Here is a 21,102-nt window from a genome sequence, read left to right on the forward strand (position 1 = left end):
TTTCCGTGTGACCGTCATGCCACCGCATAGAAAATCGGTCGTTCGTATGTGAAATGACAAAATGTTTCACTGCTGTTCAACCGGATTTTTTCGTTCACAATATCTTTATCGGTTAAAACATCCTGCTCATCAACAAAGAGAAAATAGTTCGATCAGTGGTTCCGCGAAATCTTTCGGACAATTTTCTTATCGTGTGTACAGGGCATAACTCTGGTGCACAGGAGTAAAGTAGTGTAAGGGTGAAAAGGATAACAAATATAAAGTAAAAGATGATAATGGCAATATTGGCATAAAACAGGGTATGTAAATACATTTGTGTACAATAGGTCCTTATAAGAGTCTCTCTGGCAATCTGCCTGGAATCTTTTTAGCACAAAAAGACAGCAGCCATCCACGGAGCAAGCCAGCTCTATATGCAGGGACAGAAGAAAAGAGACAGGAGGTGCCTGAGTGTAGTAATAACACTGTATTTAATAGCAAAGGATTAAAAACGCTCATAAAGGTAGTAATAAAATGAGCTCAGCTATGTACATGAGAGATGACCGTTCCTCAAAACATCCTGCAGGCGCCACCGGTGGTTAGTGCAACAGCAGCTGGGCTGATGGAGATGGTAAGAGACACTGTAGTGCTTAATCCTGCAGAGTGGTGGTGTTGTAGAGCGGATCCAGATCCTTCTATTGGCCTCTACATCAGCCCAGCTGCTATTGCACTAACCGCCAGTGGCGCCTGCAGGTCGTTTTGAGGAACTGTCATCTCTCATGTACACAGATGAGCTCATTTTATGACTACCTTTGTGAGTGTTTTTAATCCTTTGCTATTAAATACAGTGTTATTACTACTCAGACGGGTGCCGCCTGTCTCTTTTCTTCTGTCCCCGGATCATACTATCCACCCGTGTTTTATGTATTTTATTTATTTTCTCATGTAGAAAATGGGGAGGGGCTCCTCCTTCAGAGACTCTTAGGCCACGTTCACACTAGCGTTGTGTGCAGGCGGCAGAAAGGCGTTTGGGAAGCATTTTTACCACTTTCCAAACGTCTCGGACAATTCTGCACATTGCAGCGCATGGTGCTGTTCTAACCAGAGCGTTAGCGTCACGTTGCAGCAAAACAGATGCCTCTGGTCGAGTCAGGAGGCGTTGAAGCCTCCTATTCTAGTCTATGGTGCCGCTCCGCAAACGCCCAGCCGGCGTTTGCGGTGCGGTTGCGATGCGTTTGCGGAGCGGTAACACCATTCAAACTTCATTATAGGTGTTTGTGGGGCATTTTTAACGCTCGGGAAACACCTAGCAACTGCCGCTGAACCGCGCATGTGGTGTTTATGGAGCATTTGCCGAGCATTAAAAAATGCTCCGCAAACGCTGGACCAACGCTTGCCAAACGCTATAGGGGCGTTTGGCAAGAGTTGGTAAAACAGTCAAGTGTGAACGAGCCCTTATGTAAAAAGTTTTCTGTCAGCAGGATCAAAACCCCGTTAGCAGACTGTACAGTTTAGTTGGTGTGAGGGTTGTTTCCTCTTATCTTGCTGCAGCTTCCTCAAGAACGGCTGCCGTTCTGCTCAAAAATGGGACTTTGTGACTCTTTCTAATATTTTTACAGTTTTTGCAGGAAGGGCTTTCCTTTAGGGGTAGGTGGTCCATTTGAAAAAAGATATGCATATTGATATTATGTAAATCATTTGTACATATGTTCTAATAGCTTTGCTAGCTTCAGGGAGCTGTAGTTAGGATTTGTATATGTATATATATCCTTATATCATGTTGCTAGCTGCAGGGAGCTGTGGTTAGCCTGTATATACATTTCTGATTTGATAACCTTGCTGGCTACAGGGACTTGTAGTCAGGATGTATATTTGCTAAGTTTAAATTTTTAGCAAAAAACATTCTTGTGTATACTGATCTATTTTTGATATTATTTATTTGTACATATCCCCCTTCCATGTTTGTACCCTTTTCCCCTTCATTTCTCTTATGGGATGACCTTGCTCTTTAGCCCAGGAGTTTGTAAATATTTTCCAGCCAATGGGGACATGGCCGTTTTTTTTTTGGGGGGGGGGAATGTAGCACCCTCTAATGTGCTACTAGGGTTAGTGTACAGTGGGGATCGAAAGTTTGGGCACCCCAGCTAAAAATGTGTATTAATGTGCATAAAGAAGCCAAGGAAAGATGGAAAAATCTCCAAAAGGCATCAAATTACAGATTAGACATTCTTATAATATGTCAACAAAATTTAGATTTTATTTCCATCATTTACACTTTCAAAATAACAGAAAACAAAAAAATGGCATCTGCAAAAGTTTGGGCACCCTGCAGAATTTATAGCATGCACTGCCCCCTTTGCAAAGCTGAGACCTGCCAGTGTCATGGATTGTTCTCAATCATCGTCTGGGAAGACCAGGTGATGTCAAGCTCAAAGGGTTTAAATGCCCAGACTCATCTGACCTTGTCCCAACAATCAGCACCATGGGTTCTTCTAAGAAGTTGTCTAGAAAACTGAAACTGAAAATAGTTGACGCTCACAAAGCTGGAGAAGGCTATAAGAAGATAGGAAAGCGGTTTCAGATGTCAATATCCTCTGTTCGGAATGTAATTAAGAAATGGCAGTCATCAGGAACAGTGGAAGTTAAAGCAAGATCTGGAAGACCAAGAAAAATATCAGACAGAACAGCTTGCAGGATTGTGAGAAAAACAATTCAAAACTCACATTTGACTGCACGATCCCTCCAGAAAGATCTGGCAGACACTGGAGTTGTGGTACACTATTCCACTATAAAGAGATTCTTGTACAAATATGGTCTTCATGGAAGAGTCATTAGAAGAAATCCTCTTCTACGTCCTCACCACAAAAATCATCGTTTGAACTTTGCAAATGAATATATAGACAAGCCTGATGCATTTTGGAAACAAGTTCTGTGGACCGATGAGGTTAAAATTGAACTTTTTGGCCGGAATGAGCAAAGGTACGTTTGGAGAAGAAGGGGCACAGAATTTAATGAAAAGAACCTCTGTCCAACTGTTAAGCATGGGGTTGGATCAATCATGCTTTGGGGTTGTGTTGCAGCCAGTGGCACAGGGAACATCTCACGAGTAGAAGGAAAAATGGATTCAATAAAATTTCAGCAAATTTTGGATGGTAACTTGATGCCATCTGTGAAAAAGCTGAAGTTAAAGAGAGGATGGCTTCTACAAATGGATAATGATCCTAAACACACCTCAAAATCCACGGGGGATTACATCAAGAGGCGTAAACTGAAGGTTTTGCCATGGCCTTCACAATCTCCTGACCTCAACATAATCGAAAATCTATGGATAGACCTTAAAAGAGCAGTGCGTGACAGACAGCCCAGAAATCTCAAAGAACTGGAAGACTTTTGTAAGGAAGAATGGGCAAAGATACCTCAAACAAGAATTGAAAGACTCTTGGCTGGCTACAAAAAGCGTTTACAAGCTGTGATACTTGCCAAAGGGGGCAGTACAAGATATTAACTCTGCAGGGTGCCCAAACTTTTGCAGACGCCATTTTTTTGTTTTCTGTTATTTTGAAAGTGTAAATGATGGAAATAAAATCTAACTTTTGTTGACATATTATAAGAATGTCTAATCTGTAATTTGATGCCTTTTGGAGATTTTTCCATCTTTCCTTGGCTTCTTTATGCACATTAATACAAATTTTTAGCTGGGGTGCCCAAACTTTCGATCCCCACTGTAGGTAGATTTATTGTGTAGGAGCCTATGATTAGGTCGGGTTACTGCAGGTCAGGCTGAATGGCTTAACAGGTTAGGACTCTGTTGCCTCCCCCTGGTTCTGGAGGACCGTGGAAACTGAAGGGGTGGAGACCTAATCTGCATGTTTATAGGAGTCTGATCAATCCCAGGTTTGTAGGCCCTGGTAGAGTGGTGAGACCAACCCATAAATATGGGAGAGTTAGGCTGGCAAGGGGGGGTCAGGTGGAAGATAGAGTGCTGAGGAGGCTGTCGGTGGCCTGGGAGGGGTCCCCTAGGTCTAGTGGGGGCTGGCCTTCAGGCTGGCTCAGGAGGATCCATTTAGCATCATGGTGTGAACAGGATCAAGGCCTGGGAATAGTAGGAGGAGGATACAGTGAGTACATCAGCACACCCTGGGATTTACAAGGGGAGAGACTGCCACATGTAGCAAGCCCTCAAAGAACAGTGCTGTGCTTAATCCTTTATCCTTGTCCTAGGAGATCTACAGAGCAGCCAGGAGGACTGGTAGTGTCTACAGGCTGTGGAACTGGTAGCAGTTCTGCAGGGGAGGGAAGATATCTCTGCATGTGGTTTGCAAAAATCTAAGTGAACTTTCAGAGGGGCCGAGAGTCCCTAGCCCGTAAGGGGCTGTTGCTATTGATCTGCACTTACCACTTTCAAGGAAAAGAACAATCCAGGATTTGTGTCTGTAAATAGGAAGTTGTCCCTGTGCATTGATTCAGTCAAGTTGGGCATCCCATAATCATTACCCCATCCAAGTTATGTCCCCTAATAAAAATAACAAAAACCAAGCTCATGGACTGTTCATTGACTGTGGATGCAAGTGTGGAAAATGTGCGAAGCTTAGAGAGATCCAGAAACTCAGCGCCCCTCAAGAGGGTAGCACTACATAACAGAGTATTTTGGGAAAATACCACATTATGACCACTGGATGATGCTGACGATCATAGAAAATTTATAACAATTGACTTTTTTTTCCCCATGATAAACTCCTAGGTGTTTCATTAAAGAGGTTGTAAAGACTCCAGGTTTTTTTTACCTTGAAGGTAAAAAAACTGTGTGCATCAGCTCCCTTAGCACCCCTAATACTTACACAAGCTCCATCACGAGCTTCAGCTTTCTGGGGATTCAATCACAGCCAATGAGGAGAGAGAGAGGGGGCAGGGCTGGGCCACGGTTTTGTGTGTAAATAGAATGGACGAGCCTGCTTCGATGCCCCCAGAGCAAGCTGCTTTCTCTGGAGGCACTTGCCAGGAGGAAGGGGCTAAGAGTGCCAGCGGAGGACCTAAGAAGAGGATGGGAGCTGCTCTGTGCAAAACCACTGCACAAAGCAGGAAAGTATAACATTTTTTCTTTTGTGATATGCCTTTAATATCACTTTAAGATGTGTTACCTAAAGGCAGCCCATTCATTATGAACAGGCTGCTCGAACACCACAACAATTGAAAACACATACATGACCCTTTTTTGGAAATGCAGCATACCACAATACATGGCATGTGCATTGTTATGCAGTGAAGTGATTTGGGTCTTCACAATGTAGAGTTTATCAGACCTTGATAATATTCCTCTCCATTAGTAATACATTTCTATCTATAATTTATTTCTCAAGTGGGAATCCTTAAGTCTCAATTTTTAGAGAAGGGATACAGTGAAACATCCTTAAATGACACCATTTACCAAGTATAAACTATAGATATAGATACATTACTAATGGAGAGGAATACAAATTGCAATTCAGTGATGGCTATTCAAGACTTTTTTCTATGGTTACCCATTTTTCTACTCAACATCATTCCATTAGGAATATTTTTAAGAGACATTGGGCAGTTTTAAAAACTGATCATATTCTTAGTCCCTTACTTCCAGACTGACCACAGGTTCTTTTCAGAGGTGTCCCTTCCTTGAGACAAAAATTGGCTCCCAATATTTTAGATCCCCATCAAGTACTTTTTTTCAGGATACGAAAGGTTTTTATCATTGTAAAAAATGTAACATTTGTTATTTTAATACGTTAGGGCTGTAGGAAAGTTACCACTTTTCAATCTAATGCCATGTTGAGGGCATATTCTATTAGGTCCTTCATTTCTTGTTCCGCACGTAATGTAATTATTTATTGCAGTGCCTTTGTGACCTGCACAGTTCCACAGTGTCATGAGTGACACTTCAATATAGTTCTGTTCAATGAAGCAGCGCAAAATTTCCAATAATGATAAATGTTCAAGTGAAAAGCATTTAACACCCAGGTCACATCAAAGACGATTTCAAAGTCGGGTGACTTGCCGATTTGATGTGCGATTTGCAAGACATCTGACACAGATGTCTATGCAAATCGCACCAAAAGTAGTGCATGCACTACTTTAGAAATCTGTGCGGCTCCAACTTGGAACTACACCGATATGACCGCTCTAACAGCGGACAATAGGGTGCGACTTGGCATACGAGTTGCAAGCCGCATGGCATGTAAATCGCATGCCAAGTTGCACCTGATGTGACCGGGGTGTAAGACAGGAATTCCCATTATTTTAGAAAGATTTATTCTCACTTCCAGTTATGTCCTCCGTTTTCTACCCAAAGATAAAAAAGAAAAAAAAAGTGATTTGCCTTCCTCTGGATCTGTGGGTATAAAATCATGAATGCAATGCTCTGGCTGTTGCAGACTATTCCTCCAGCAGCAGGGCCATATTGAGGCATGCACCTCAAAACTAAAGGCAAAACTTTTTAGCTTTGGACAGAGTGGAGATGCGTTTTTATTGCAGTCTGTGCCCCTGTTAAGGCGATTCAACCTCTGTATTTGTCCTGTTTACCATTATCGAAGTGAAAGAAAAAAATAAATGCTGGGTTGTCCCCAGAAAAGTAACAGAGGGGAAATTTTCCAATAAGGATACTAGTTCTGGTGACCTGGGGGTTCCCAAAGAATTCCCTAAATTTGCAGGGATTATCTCTCACATCCTGTTTTGGCATCTATTCCCACACTTGCAACCAAATCGCGCTCTCCTTAAGAGACGCGTGGGACTGCCATTCATTCTGAGCGGCACCCCCATGCATCTCAGCCTGCAGCACAATTGGGGGTGCGGGAACTGCAGAGAAACCGCATGGTCAAAAGCACCATGCAGTTTCCATGCGGGCGCATTTTTGAGGTACATGCACCATATTTGTGCTGAAACCCAGACTGCACGGCCCACAATCGTGTGAACCGATGGTAAAGCAATGGTCAGAAAGAGCTGAAATATATTTCTACAAATTTTGTGGGATCATATACCAGTGCATGAGTAAACTATAATTAGATTCAATTGGCAATGCAATAATTGAGAAATGAGCATTGTTTTTTCCAAAATTGCGTCCAATTTTTCTGCTCTAGAACGCCTCCAAGATTTTTCTCCCAGCGTTCCACATGTGGAAACGGATTGGGGGGGGGAGTCTGTCCTTCTAACAGAGAATTATCATAGAAATTATACCCCAAGCTGAGGAATCAGGAGGGAAGGAGGGTAAGGAAGAGAACAGCTTAACAGTAGAGCCAACAAAGTTTTTAATCTGTAAGTCTTGGAATATTTAGGCTTTTTTTTTTTACCCACCACCTAAACCTAGTGGGTACTGTGTATCACGGAGGAACATTAAGTTGTGCTAAACAGAAGCAAGTGAGGTATAGGGAGACATCAGTTTTCTGTAGCTATAGGATTTTATGCACAATTTGGCTTAATTAAGCTAATATTTGTTATATTGTATATTTCCACCAATTCTGTTCAGGAGTGGGAAGATTGGTAAACATGCCTCTCATGTTTTCTAATCTCTTTTAGTTTCTGAATGAACATAGAAGAGCTCAGTACTGAGTACTTTTGTGTTCAGTGTAAGAGACTGTGAGGCAGCAGGGGACAAAGAGACTGATTTCCTCTCACTTCCTGTTTTGGCTTTGGGATAAGTAAAATAAATCTTTCCAATGGGACACAGATGGCAAAAAAGAAGCTGACGGAGGGTATAACCCTCCCTTACTCTATCCAAAATGAAGAAAAAAATGTTGCCTTTAGTTCTACTTGAAATAACTCACAGCCAGACATGAATCCTTTTCTACACAGAATGCCTCAATGCACAGATGGATTTTATCTGTGCATTGTAGCATACTTTAGTTGCGCTGGCAAGGTGTATTGGGGGTGCCATTGAAAATGAATGTCACTGTAACACATGGTACAGCAGCACTGTGGATCATGCATTACCACACCAAGCGTGAAAGCAGCCTGCGATTTTTGCAAAATGGTGCAATTTAAAATGTACAAATGTTTATTTATCAACTCAATAACATTGTATGCTTATGTTCTATTTAGTGTATTTTTATTGAAAAATGTTGAAAAACATTTATACAACTATCATGGCAAGTTCAAAATTTGTGTTTTTACTCTATCTATCCTGTGCTTTCAGAAAATGTATGGTTTGGGGGGGCTTTTACAAACCCTGATAGTTATACGGAAAAATTAAAAATAGTGCAAAATTGCAAAAATTGTCTGACCACCTGCGGTGAAAAATGGAGACCAGGGCCTGGCAGTTTAAGGGTTAAAGTAAAATGAAGAGTTGATTTTACAGCAACATTATAATTAGTAGGAAAGGACCTTGAGTCTGTCTTGAAAGATTTATGGAAAACACGTCATTGTTTGCTTTCAATTAATTCTCTATGACAACTCCTACTACAAAATTGCACGGCCCTATGACACCTCGAGAAAATATGCAGTCTATTTATCAAGGACAATCTTCCACTGTAAGGAGACAATGAGGGGGTGTGGTAGGGCAGGATCTTTCAAGTAGATGGACAACATTCTGTCAGCTATGGGTTGCTATAGAGGATGAAATGCAAACCAGTTTTGTTAAGGCAGGCCAAATTTTCGGCCGATAAACGAAAAATCAGTCAGCCCCATTGCCAATGCTGCCACCCATGTCCGCGAAAAACAGCAGTTTTCGCAGATTTTCCAGCATGACCGATAAAACTAAACGAGAAGATCTGCGAAAAATGGACGACGGGCTGGCCCCGCTAACGGTGAGAATATCGGCCGATTTTTCGTGCAGATGAAAATTCGGCCGATAAACGACCCGTTTATGGCCTGCATAAGAAAATGATCCCTATCAGTTAAATTGGCTATAAACTTTACAAAGTTCAGCCAGTTACTAGTGAACTGGACAAAATTCACTTAGTGGGTGGCCCTGACAGCCAATGCTTTGCTTCGTGGCTGTTGCAAAAATGATACCCCCTGTTGTGCCTGCCAAACGCAACCAATTCAAGTGAATGGGGTTGAGCTACTACTGTGTGCAGAAAGAGGCCTTTAAGTAAAATTCTGGGATAGCCCTAACTAAACATAAAAGTACCTCCTTCCTCCTCCTAAAACCTATGCATGCTGACCTGTGTAAGAAAGATGCATATAATTACCTATTTTCATGCTGCTCTGGTCACGTGTTTCTTGTGTTAGCCAGCAGCTGGGTACAGGGGAGAGGAGAGAGCGCTTGACAGCAGCTGGTATAGCCTGGAGCAGTGACATTACCCTTAGGCTTCAATGACCCATCCATTGTCTGCTTCCTCCTCTCCCCTGCAGCAGTGCTGGCTGAGCCAGATCATGTGACTGGACCAGAGCAGCATGACAAATAATTAGGTATATGCATCTTTCTTACCCAGTGCTAGGGGAGGAGGAGAGAGAGCATTTTAAGATTTGTTAAGGTTATTCCGGAATTCTGCTTTAATTAGCAAGTACTCCAGTAGCAAAGCAATCAAATACTCCAATTCACATTGAGAACCAGAGCAGAAAGTATAGCAAGCACTCTGCTCAACATGTGCACACTATACACGGACATTCATTGTTAATATCTTGAGAGACAAAAAGGTTGATTTACTAAATGCCTGCTCAATGTGCAAGGGAATTGTCTTTGTGAATGAGGTAAAGCTCTGCTGACTTTCATCATTCAATTATTTCAAAACAAAAATACGGTTTTATTTTTCTTGCATGTGATTGAGTTTTCTTTTCAAAGTGAATTTTCACTACATTTAATAGGCTAAGGAAAAATCCCTGTGGAGCCTATTAGCCTTTAGTAAATCAACTCCATAGTGTGCATGAGGCATGGTGGTAGAACACCACCTTTTTTGACTGCTCTGTTTATGGGGCTTTAGAAGAAAAAGTATAACACCTTTTCAGAAACAAATATTTAAGCATGTGCTGTGTCTGTCATAAACGTACTTATTAATAGTGCAGCGCTAAATTAAACCAACCTCATATCATATAATCAACATATAAAACTAAAAAAGGTGATACAAAATTCTATATAAAAATTATATAAATACAGTGCTACAATAAGAGTGTTCAACTCCTTTGTGACCTGAGGTCCTGATAAGAGTTTCAGAACCTGTGCCTTAACCAATCAATACGTGTATCATTGAATATAAATCAACCCCTCATGAATAAATAAACCACACTTCAAGTGACCAGTGAAAAAATGTGACCAAGTTAACGCAGATGTAGGATTTCAAAAATATATTCCACTTAAAATTAAAGTTCATAAATCCTCCAAATAGTGCTCAAACAACAAATATTCATGCAGAGTGATGAAAGTGATGATTTCTGTGTTGGTGTCAGCACACTTATCCTCCGTGGCTAAAAGTATCTTAATATTTTAATAATGAACTGTGAGGTAATTATAAATGTATGGGTATACTGCATGAGTGGGTATTATTCATTCATGTATTAAATAGGTGTTTAATGGGATACAAGTTTAGTGGGTTTAGATATTATTGAGTATTTTATTTTAGCTTATTAATTATACGAATATTAAAGATTGGATTTTATGCTTTTAATAGCATCCATTTGCATAATATATATGGTACATGAGTTACATGTGTGTTTGGGGTGACCATGTATGCATGCATGCTCACTTTTTAGATTATGGCTATTGCAGTTATGTATTGATAATACATAACAGTTGCATGTTTGGGAAAGACCTCATACAAGCATGTGTGTGTTAATGCCCATGCAAAAGTGCATCAACATTTACACGAGTACAAACATGTACAAATCACTTATATGGCCCGCTGTGCATGCCACCTGTAGCCCCCTGGGCGCTGGAAAACGCCACAATTTTTACGCTAAAGGGCACATACACCTGAAAATGTCTGTACTCAGTCGCAGGGAAACCTTAGTGCTATGCATTTACCAGCATGGGAAATGAATGGAGGTACCATTAATTCTTACTGGAAGCCTACTTGTTTTTCCCATGCTGGAAGATATTTAGCACAACCTGTCTTCCCTGCAGCTGCAATTTTAGGAAAGGTTCAGGGACCCTTTTCCTTGCATTTTCCATAGGATAGTCTGCTGCGCCCAAGCAAATGCAGCTGCAGAGCAACTGCAATAGTGTGAACAGAGCCTTTTTAGGTCAATACATGTGGCCAAATAGAGGAATATATGAGGGCCCCAGACCAGCAATAGTCGGGAGCTATGCTCCGCAAAAAATGCCTGCGCATGGCCTTGTAAGTCAAATAAAGAAGGCAGCTGTGCTGAATAGATGGAACATCAAAGAAACAACCGATATGTGCAAAAAGAGGACGATAATATTCATGAGAATGCCGACCCGGGGACCAGCCACCTGTCGTCTTCCTGAGGCGAGCCCCCGGCTCCACCCCACATACACGAGCAGCTAGGCCTCAGTGTTGTTGTTCCCAATTAGGTCCGCCTCTGGAGATTCCGCCGCTGATTGGTTGAGGGCAGCGGCACCTGGTGATGCACAGCTGTTCCTGTCTGTTCGGTGTAGAAGAGCGCTCAGTCACGGTGTGCTTGCTGAGAGAGAAGCCGGTAAGTGCATGAGAGTCACACACGGGACATTAGGAGGAGGGAGAAGGAGCAGCAAGAACTGGGAACAGGAGACTCATTGTGCATGTATTTATTTATTCATGGGGGGATGGCTTTGCCTCTGCTAAATAATGAAGCACGTGATAGGACTGAATGAAGAAAGTGAAAGTTTCCTGACCAGTTCAGTGATAACACATTTATTAGATGAATGTAGTTGTTTGTTTTATATATATTCTAAGGTTGCCTTAAAAATCCCACCAAATGTAAGGTATAATTCTCTCTATTTGACTTCACTTTATTAGCTACATTAGTGCTGTAGTATTGCACGTTTAGGGTTCGTTCACCCCACAACGCACAGAAAACGCATGGCCGCTAAAGCGTGTTCTTCAACCTGTCGTGCCAAGTTTTATTGCACATTGCACTGCATTTTTACAAGAGGTTTTTTTTTCATTGTGAACCATTTCAAGCTTCTTCATATTTAATTTTTTTTTAATTATGTATTGACATTATTATTATACAGGATTTATATAGCACCACTATATATATATATATATATATATATATATAGGCGGTTATATGTACATACTCGGATAATGTAATTTTCAGTTTACAAATGAAAATCCATTGAAAATAATGCCTCGGTTTACAAATTTTTTTTTTTTTTGCACTACGAAGCAAGTTTCCCGAGGATGAATTGTGCCTGGGAGGTTTATAGCATCGGCCCAGTGCCTTTAAAGTGCACTTTATAAAGAGTTTTGAACAGATAAGACTTTTTAAAAACTTTTTTCTGACCTCCAGAATGGATTAATTGGTTTTCAATGCATTTACAAATTTTTTTTGCAATACAAAGCAAGTTTCCCCAGGATGAATTGTGCCTGGGAGGTTTATACGCCGCCCCTGCACATGCTGGACTCTGTGAGTAGCACGTGGCATCGAGTGTGGAGGTGTTGGAGCAGTTTTTGCATTGAGTTTTGGAGCCATTCTGGAAATTTTAAATCATGTCCCTGTACAGCATTTATGCCTTTAGAGTGCACTTTTTAAAGCGTTTTGAACAGATAAAAGACTTTTTTTTTTTTTTTTACTTCTTACTGACCTCCGGAACGGATTAATTGTTTTTCAATGCATTTCTATGGGAAACCGCGTTTCGGTTTTACAAATTGTTCGCACTCTGAAATGTCCCAGAGAACGCATTAAATACATAAACCGAGGTGTGTGTGTGTATATATATATATATACAGTGGGGATCAAAAGTTTGGGCACCCCAGCTACAAATTTGTATTAATGTGCATAAAGAAGCCAAGGAAAGAAAAATCTCCAAAAGGCATCAAATTACAGATTAGACATTCTTATAATATGTCAACAAAAGTTAGATTTTATTTCCATCATTTACACTTTCAAAATAACAGAAAACAAAAAAATGGCGTCTGCAAAAGTTTGGGCACCCTGCAGAATTTATAGCATGCACTGCCCCCTTTGCAAAGCTGAGACCTGCCAATGTCATGGATTGTTCTCAATCATCGTCTGGGAAGACCAGGTTATGTCAATCTCAAAGGTTTTAAATGCCCAGACTCATCTGACCTTGCCCCAACAATCAGCACCATGGGTTCTTCTAAGCAGTTGTCTAGAAAACTGAAACTGAAAATAGTTGACGTCACAAAGCTGGAGAAGGCTATAAGAAGATAGCAAAGCGTTTTCAGATGTCAATATCCTCTGTTCGGAATGTAATTAAGAAATGGCAGTCATCAGGAACAGTGGAAGTTAAAGCAACATCTGGAAGACCAAGAAAAATATCAGACAGAACAGCTCGCAGGATTGTGAGAAAAACAATTGAAAACCCACGTTTGACTGCACGATCCCTCCAGAAAGATCTGGCAGACACTGGAGTTGTGGTACACTATTCCACTATAAAGAGATACTTGTACAAATATGGTCTTCATGGAAGAGTCATCAGAAGAAAACCTCTTCTACGTCCTCAACACAAAAATCATCGTTTGAACTTTGCAAATGAACATATAGACAAGCCTGATGCATTTTGGAAACAAGTTCTGTGAGGTTAAAATTGAACTTTTTGGCCGGAATGAGCAAAGGTACGTTTGGAGAAGAAGGGGCACAGAATTTCATGAAAAGAACCTCTGTCCAACTGTTAAGCATGGGGTTGGATCAATCATGCTTTGGGGTTGTGTTGCAGCTAGTGGCACAGGGAACATCTCACGAGTAGAAGGAAAAATGGATTCAATAAAATTTCAGCAAATTTTGGATGGTAACTTGATCCCATCTGTGAAAAAGCTGAAGTTAAAGAGAGGATGGCTTCTACAAATGGATAATGATCCTAAACACACCTCGAAATCCACGGGGGATTACATCAAGAGGCGTAAACTGAAGGTTTTGCCATGGTCTTCACAATCTCCTGACCTCAACATAATTGAAAATCTATGGATAGACCTTAAAAGAGCAGTGCGTGACAGACAGCCCAGAAATCTCAAAGAACTGGAAGACTTTTGTAAGGAAGAATGGGCAAAGATACCTCAAACAAGAATTGAAAGACTCTTGGCTGGCTACAAAAAGCGTTTACAAGCTGTGATACTTGCCAAAGGGGGCAGTACAAGATATTAACTCTGCAGGGTGCCCAAACTTTTGCAGACGCCATTTTTTTGTTTTCTGTTATTTTGAAAGTGTAAATGATGGAAATAAAATCTAACTTTTGTTGACATATTATAAGAATGTCTAATCTGTAATTTGATGCCTTTTGGAGATTTTTCCATCTTTCCTTGGCTTCTTTATGCACATTTATACAAATTTGTAGCTGGGGTGCCCAAACTTTGGATCCCCACTGTATGTGTATGTGTGTGTGTGTGTGTGTGTGTGTGTGTGTGTGTGTGTGTATATATATATATACACACACACACTAAATTACAAGTTTTTGTTACTTGCATGCATTCAGTCATTCATGCATTCTATGCATGAAATTGTTACTAAACCCATAATAGTAAAATCAGTCTGCATATACAGTAAAGCATGGAACCTAAGGGGTTAATCCTCTGCAGAGTGTAAAAAGGCTGTTTGATCCTTTTTTTCTCTGCCCCTTCTCTTGTTGAAATGACCACCTGATACAGGAACATGCTCAGTTTGGTGTGTATTGCTAGAGCGTTTTTTTTTTCTTGGGATGTGCATGTGATCAGCACAGTGCCATTCAGCACTGTCCAGACAGAGGGTCAGAGGTTTCACATCCTCCTAGAGCAGAAAGAAAACTCCTTCTACAAGCTTTAACCAGTGCTCTGCTGAAGTCTCAAGACTGCTCTAATTGCTGATGAGAAAAGGTATTTGGTAATTGCATTTCCATGTTGTGTGTATTGTGGGATAACTGATATAGTGAATGTAGGGTCCTGGGTACTATAGTAACACTTGAAGGTAAAACCTTCAGTGTGCAGCCCCCCAATACTTACCTGAGCCTGACTGCGATCCAGCAATGTTGCACAAGAGCCTCAGCTCTCCTGGATCTCTCTCTCCTTCTTGGCTGAGACGCAGTCAATTGCTCCTTCTTTGGTCAATCACAGCCATTGAGGAGGGAGTGGGGCTGTGCCGTACTCTGTGTGTCTCATAAACAGACAAAGACGGCTTTGGAGTGAGCACACAAGAGTGTCCCCAGAGCAACTTGCTCTGGGGGCATTCAGTGGGGGACAGGGAAGAGGGGCCAGGAGCACCAGCGGGAGTCCTGAGAAGATTAGAGCTGCTCTTTGTAAAACCATTACACAGAGCAGGTAAGAATTACTTTTTTTTTTTCCCTTAAAGTGAATCTTTAGTATCACTTTAATACTGCATTGGGATGATAGGCGTTGCATTGATCAACGGATATGGTGTGAGCAAGTGCTTAGGGGTTTATGTGAATGTGACATGCACCAAATATTTGCTGCAGGTGAATCTTCCAGATGCATGTTTAAATTACAGCGATGGATTCATCACCAGTGAATGTTTGGTGAAACTGCTTATGCCCCTTAGTAAATAAGCCCTTAGGTCCAGTTCACACCAGAACTTCTGCTTTCTGGCTGCGTTTCTTCATGCACGTTTTTGATGCATTACAGTGTTTTTTTTTTTCCTCCTTTTTTTCCCATCTCCGTTAAGGACATGTGCGTATCAGTGGTTTTGTATGCATTTGGCCACTTTCCAGATGTGGTCCATACAGAAAAAATGCAATATTCTACTTTTGTTTACTGCATTGAAACACAATGCACTGGTGTGAACCAGGGCCATTGAAATCCATGTTAAACACTGTCCACGTGTTTCTGATGCAGAATAGAAACGCACTGGACTGCCTCTGGTGTGAACTAGCCCTTAGTGTACTTACTTATGTATTTATGGAACAACCATGGCAGTGAGGATGCATGTGCTTAGGAATCTACTTTCAGTCATTCTATATAATAAATTATTCAGACTCTGTATTGAGGCTGGTCGAAACCAAAGTTGTTATTGTGTAAGAATAAATACATTATTATTATACTCCCTTATGAGTCCTCATGCACACTGGATGTTTTTACAGCTGGCAATTTTTTTTTACAGCCAGTAAACTCCCCAGCATGTTATTCTATGTGTCCATGCACACATAGACTGTAATCAGCGTCTTTTGGCTGGGACGTTTTTTGTCTGAAGTTTTTCAGTTGTAAAAACAAACTAACTCTGAAAAACTCGTTAAACTGCAGCAAACCAGCATTTTTGGACTTTTTTGAGCAAAAAGAATAAAAATGCGACTAAACCCTAATGCAAAAACTCACGTTTTTATTGTGACTTTACACAGCTGACTTTACCAGCGTTATTAAAACACCCAGTGTTCATGGAGCCTAATAAGTACAGAGCTGTAGTAATCACTTGTCGCATGGTATGATCGCATATGAAGAACTGGTAAAGCTTGTTTAGCACTCATTAATATTTTTGTAATTTGAATATTGAAGTGGAAGTGTATAATTAAGTTTTCAGTCTTGTATAACTACAGGAAAAACACACAGGTCATTATAAAATGTGTACTATAGAACTTTTTTGTAACTTTCTATTGTTCAGCCTTTCTATGCTCTTATGTATCTCTCTGACAAGGGAATGACCATGTAAATAATTGAAAATGCAGTCACAGACTTTTTTCCTTTTGTGCTTCTCTAGCTGGTTTTAAGTAATGACAATCAAAGTAAAGCCCACCAGTAAAGTCCATTTGAGCAGACCTACTAGCTTTCAAAAGGCAGGTTTATCCTATGGAGGCTTGCTGGTGAAGTGCAGATTTAACAAACAATATGAACCTTGTGTGTTTTTGTTGCCTTTTTCCGTTGCTGCTCTAATTCTGGCACTTTGGACACAAGTTGTACTTGCAGCTTTGCTATGTAGCATGTGTCTAAGAGCGTCAAGGCTGTACTAACCCTAAGTTCACATCTGTGCAGGTGGTGCCGTTGTGGATCCGCACGAAAATCCATGCAGCCGCACCACCATCACACAGAGATGCGGACCCATGGGCGGGTGCCATTAGTTCTAATGGCACGCTGCCCGCACTGGAAAACACAACCGTACTGGGAACCGACGTTCCTGTGTGGGCTGCGTTTTCAAAAGAAGTGCAGGGACTTCTTCTCGGTGTGTCACCGGCACGGGAGTCCATTCAAATGAATGGGCTCTTGTGCCTGTGCAAAATGCGGCCCGCACGGCTGCATATATGTGAACCGGGGGTCATGCATACATGATATGGCATCCATTGACTTCAGTGGTAGGAATGTCTGTCTGCCTACACAAGAGCTTCTATTGTCACTGACAAAAATCATGCTCTAAAACATATAAATGTGCTTTTTTTTCTATATAAAATATCACTTTAAATCCCATCCATTGTCCTTTAAAAGCAAAGTGGATCTGATGGGGAAATACTCTTTCAGTTCCTAAAAGCTCTGCACAGCCAACAGATGCTGTGTCCGTGGGCTTCTAGTTCCCCTTCAGGTCTGCAGCGCCTGCGACTCAAGTAATTTCCCAAATATGGGCATTGCCATATTTGGGTAATGACATCACCAGTATCCTGACCCCCTTGGTTTGCAGTCATCTTTGGACTGAGGAATCTCCCAGCTGACAATGAATGGGGCTTGGTATAGAGCAGTCTGTGAGAAGCTGTCACAGTTCTGATCAGTTCCCAGCACAGACATGCCCCACCCTGAGCACTGGCGTGCCAGCTTACATCAGCTCAGAGCTGGTCTTAATTACCACCAGTGTCCTAATCCGAAGGCTGGTGCTAATTCCTTATGAATCTGTGGCTGCCATAGCGATGGGTGCTTCAAGTGGCAGTAATTAAAACTGCCAGGATTTGGAGCACATGTTGGTAATGTTACTGAAACTGGCACAATTGCTTGCCTGAATTAGGCGCAAGTTGTTCCAAAGAAAACTACTGTCAGAAAATAGTCACAAATGCTTTATTGAATTCTCCTCTCAGTTTTTACAGCATCAGATGAAAGATCAGTTTGAAGAGAAACAAAGGTTGGCCCCACTAGCAATGATGTAGCAGAATAAAATCCTTTATTGGAATCTTCACAAACCGTGTAATAAGAACATCACAGGTCCAAGACTGGACAGAGAAACAGTAAATGTGTTTCACACGAACACAAGCTTAGTCATTACATTATGTTGCTGTGTTCTGTAAAACTGTTTAGTTTTTTTACATTTTGTAATGGGTGCCTCGATATTGTGCCTTATTTTAAAAGGTGCCTTGAGTGAAAAAAAGGTTGGGTAACACTACTGTATATGATCACTACATTTATGGTGGTTGTAAACCTTTACACATACCCAGTGAAGTGACTGGCCTCAGCTGAAACACAGAGATGAAACAAATCCTCTTACGTAAGTTGTACCTGTTTATCTGCAGTTTTCTCTACATCCATTCAAAATGCAGAATTTATACAGCTTGTCTGAGTTTTCAGAAAGTAGGGAGCTCTGAGAGCTGTTTGGAGGAAAGGGACACATCCCTCTTTACACATGAAGAGAGCTGATTCTGTCAATCACAGGCTGTGTGCAGGAGGTCCCTCCACCATCACCTTTATTTCTCTTGGTGTCAGGAAAGCTTTTCAAAAGTGGCTCATGCAGATATCAGCAGACACCTAGTTCACGGACAACACTCTTTCACACGGATGTCATCTCTTCAGTCACATTTCTGGATGGAAAAAATGGATTAATTGCACATCAGTTCTTGCATCCGTTTTCAGTTCAGTTTACGTCAGTGCAAAAAAGAGGAAAAGAAGGCATAAAGTCCCCCCAAATCCATACCAGACCCTTATCTGAGCATGTAGGAAAAGGAGTACAAGTATGCGGCCCACTCCCCTCCCTACCCATACCAGGCCACACCACATGCCCCCCCCCTTGCAAAGCACCTTGTCCCCATGTTAATGAGGACAGGAGCCTCTTTCTCACAACCCTGGCCCAGTGGTTGTGGGGCTGCGGGTGACTTATCAGGATCTAGAAGTCCCCCATGTGAATGAGCATGGGGTACATAGTACCTTTACCTCATTACCCCCCAAAAATAGTAAATTAAAACACAGACCGTTTTTTGACAAGTCATTTATTAACCACTTGCTGACCTTTTTATCAGTAATTTTACTGCTGACTGGTGCCTTGAATGTTGCCACAATCATGTCTGATTGTGGTGCTTGGTTTTGGGCTGCTGTTACTGGCCCAGATGCCACTTGATTGCTGTGCGATCACATTTCACCTAGTAAACCATAGTCTTGAATGGAATCCATTCATGACATCATTGTTTACTACTGTGTGATCTGTCATAGGTCACCAGTGATCACATGGCACCTGGACCAATCACAGTACCCTGTACCATGTGATTAGCTGTGGCCAATCACAGCATCATAATAGCAAACAATGTGTCTTGAATGAAAGCCATTCATGAAAGTTAATGAGCCATTAATGCTCTCCATCCAATCTGACAGAGATTGAGCTATTTTGCAAAGGAGAATGGGCAGAAATAACACTCTCTAGATGTGCAAAGCTAGTAGAGACACATCCAAAAAGACTTGCAGCTGTAATTACAGCGAAAGGTGGTTCTACAAAGTATTAATTCAGGTGGGCTGAATACAAATGCATGCCACACTTTTCAACTTTTTATTTGTAAAACGTTTTGAAAACAATTTATCATTTTCCTTCCACTTCACAATTATGTGCCACTTTGTGTTTGGTCTATCACATAAAATCCCAATAAAATACATTTACATTTTTGGTTTTAACATGACAAAATGTGGAAAATTTCAAGGGGTATGAATACTTTTTCAAGGCACCATATAGTCAAATGACGGTTACAGAGTGGTCGTCCAATTCTGGGAGGGTGTCATATTGATGTCCTCCCAGGGCAGGCCGCCAGTGGCGCGCACCCGGCGCTGTCTGTGGTCGCTTTGTCTTTTGGACACAGCTGATCACATGACATGGTAAAAAGCCTTTTACTACGTGATCAGCTGTGTCCAATTACAGGTGACCACTGTGTAAATACACTTGGCGGTTATCGGCAGTAGTTTCCCCACGCTGTCACCGCATGAGGAAAGTACTTCCGGTAACGAGCAACTGTCAAAGCAGACCTCTGCACTGATAATTAGACCACTGATTATCGTGGCATGCGTATGTCATGCATGCTCAATTTAAAATTGCTGATGTGCACCACCACAGTGAACCATCACGTTCCAATGCTGCCGCTTACCTCAAGGTTCGACCCACACAAAGGTAAGGTCAAACACATTTTCCCAACACTCTGTGTGTAACAACTAACAATATTCCTCCAATTCACTTGTAATAGGTAAATATCACTTTAACCACTTGCCCTCCAGAGGATTTACCCCCCCCCCCCCTTCCTGACCAGGCCATATTTTGCGTTAAAGCGCTGCATTACTTTCACTGACAATTGCACGGTCATGAAATTTGTTCTTTTTTTCCCACAAATAGAGCTTTCTTTCAGTGGTGTGTGTTTGCCTGTGTGGTTTTTATTTTTTTGTTATTAAAAAAAAAAAGACCGACAATTTTGAGAAAAAAAAAAACCCAATATTTTTTACTTTTTGCTTTTAAACATGTCCTTTACAAAAAAATTAAATTTCATCATAAATTTGAGCCAAAATTGTATTCTGCTACATGTCTTTGCTAAAAAAAAATCCCAATATGTGTAAATTAAGTGGTTTACGTGAAAGTTAGTGTTTACAAATGGCGGTATATATACTGGGATTTTTATTTTTACTAGTAATGGCGGCGATCAGTGACTTATAGTGACCAGAGAGAAGGTAAATATTTGGTTCCTAATATATGTAAGTTTCCCACCTTTTATATATTACCCAAGATTTGTAAGGATAAAGACTATCGCCCAGGATGTCTTATTGTAAATGGGATTGGTTCAGTTTGCTATAGGATGGGTGAGTACATAGATGAACTCTTACAGCCAGTGGTCTCCAAAACTAGTGCATATCTAAGGGATACTAAGCATTTATTGCAGGTTTTGAATGAGGTGGATGTCAGTGAGGATCTGATCTTTGCTATGGCAGATTTCAGTTCTTTATACATGGTGATTGATCATTCTGAAGC

The 21,102-nt window shown here is 41.2% G+C and overlaps 1 protein-coding gene across 1 annotated transcript in view; it reads left to right on the top strand.

The window, feature by feature from the left end:
- Nucleotides 1–11,383: 11,383 nt before the first annotated feature.
- The window catches only part of LRRC20 (leucine rich repeat containing 20), a 295,143-nt gene continuing 285,424 nt past the window's right edge, over nt 11,384–21,102 (top strand). The window contains exon 1 of the mRNA XM_089686201.1: nt 11,384–11,538. The gene's annotated coding sequence lies outside the window, so the exon portion shown is untranslated. The remainder of the gene's footprint in view (nt 11,539–21,102) is intronic.

Source organism: Staurois parvus, unplaced genomic scaffold (assembly GCF_062004578.1).
Source record: "Staurois parvus isolate SC_StPar_1 unplaced genomic scaffold, SC_StPar_1.0 ptg000393l, whole genome shotgun sequence".
NCBI classification, from domain to species: Eukaryota; Metazoa; Chordata; class Amphibia; order Anura; family Ranidae; genus Staurois; species Staurois parvus.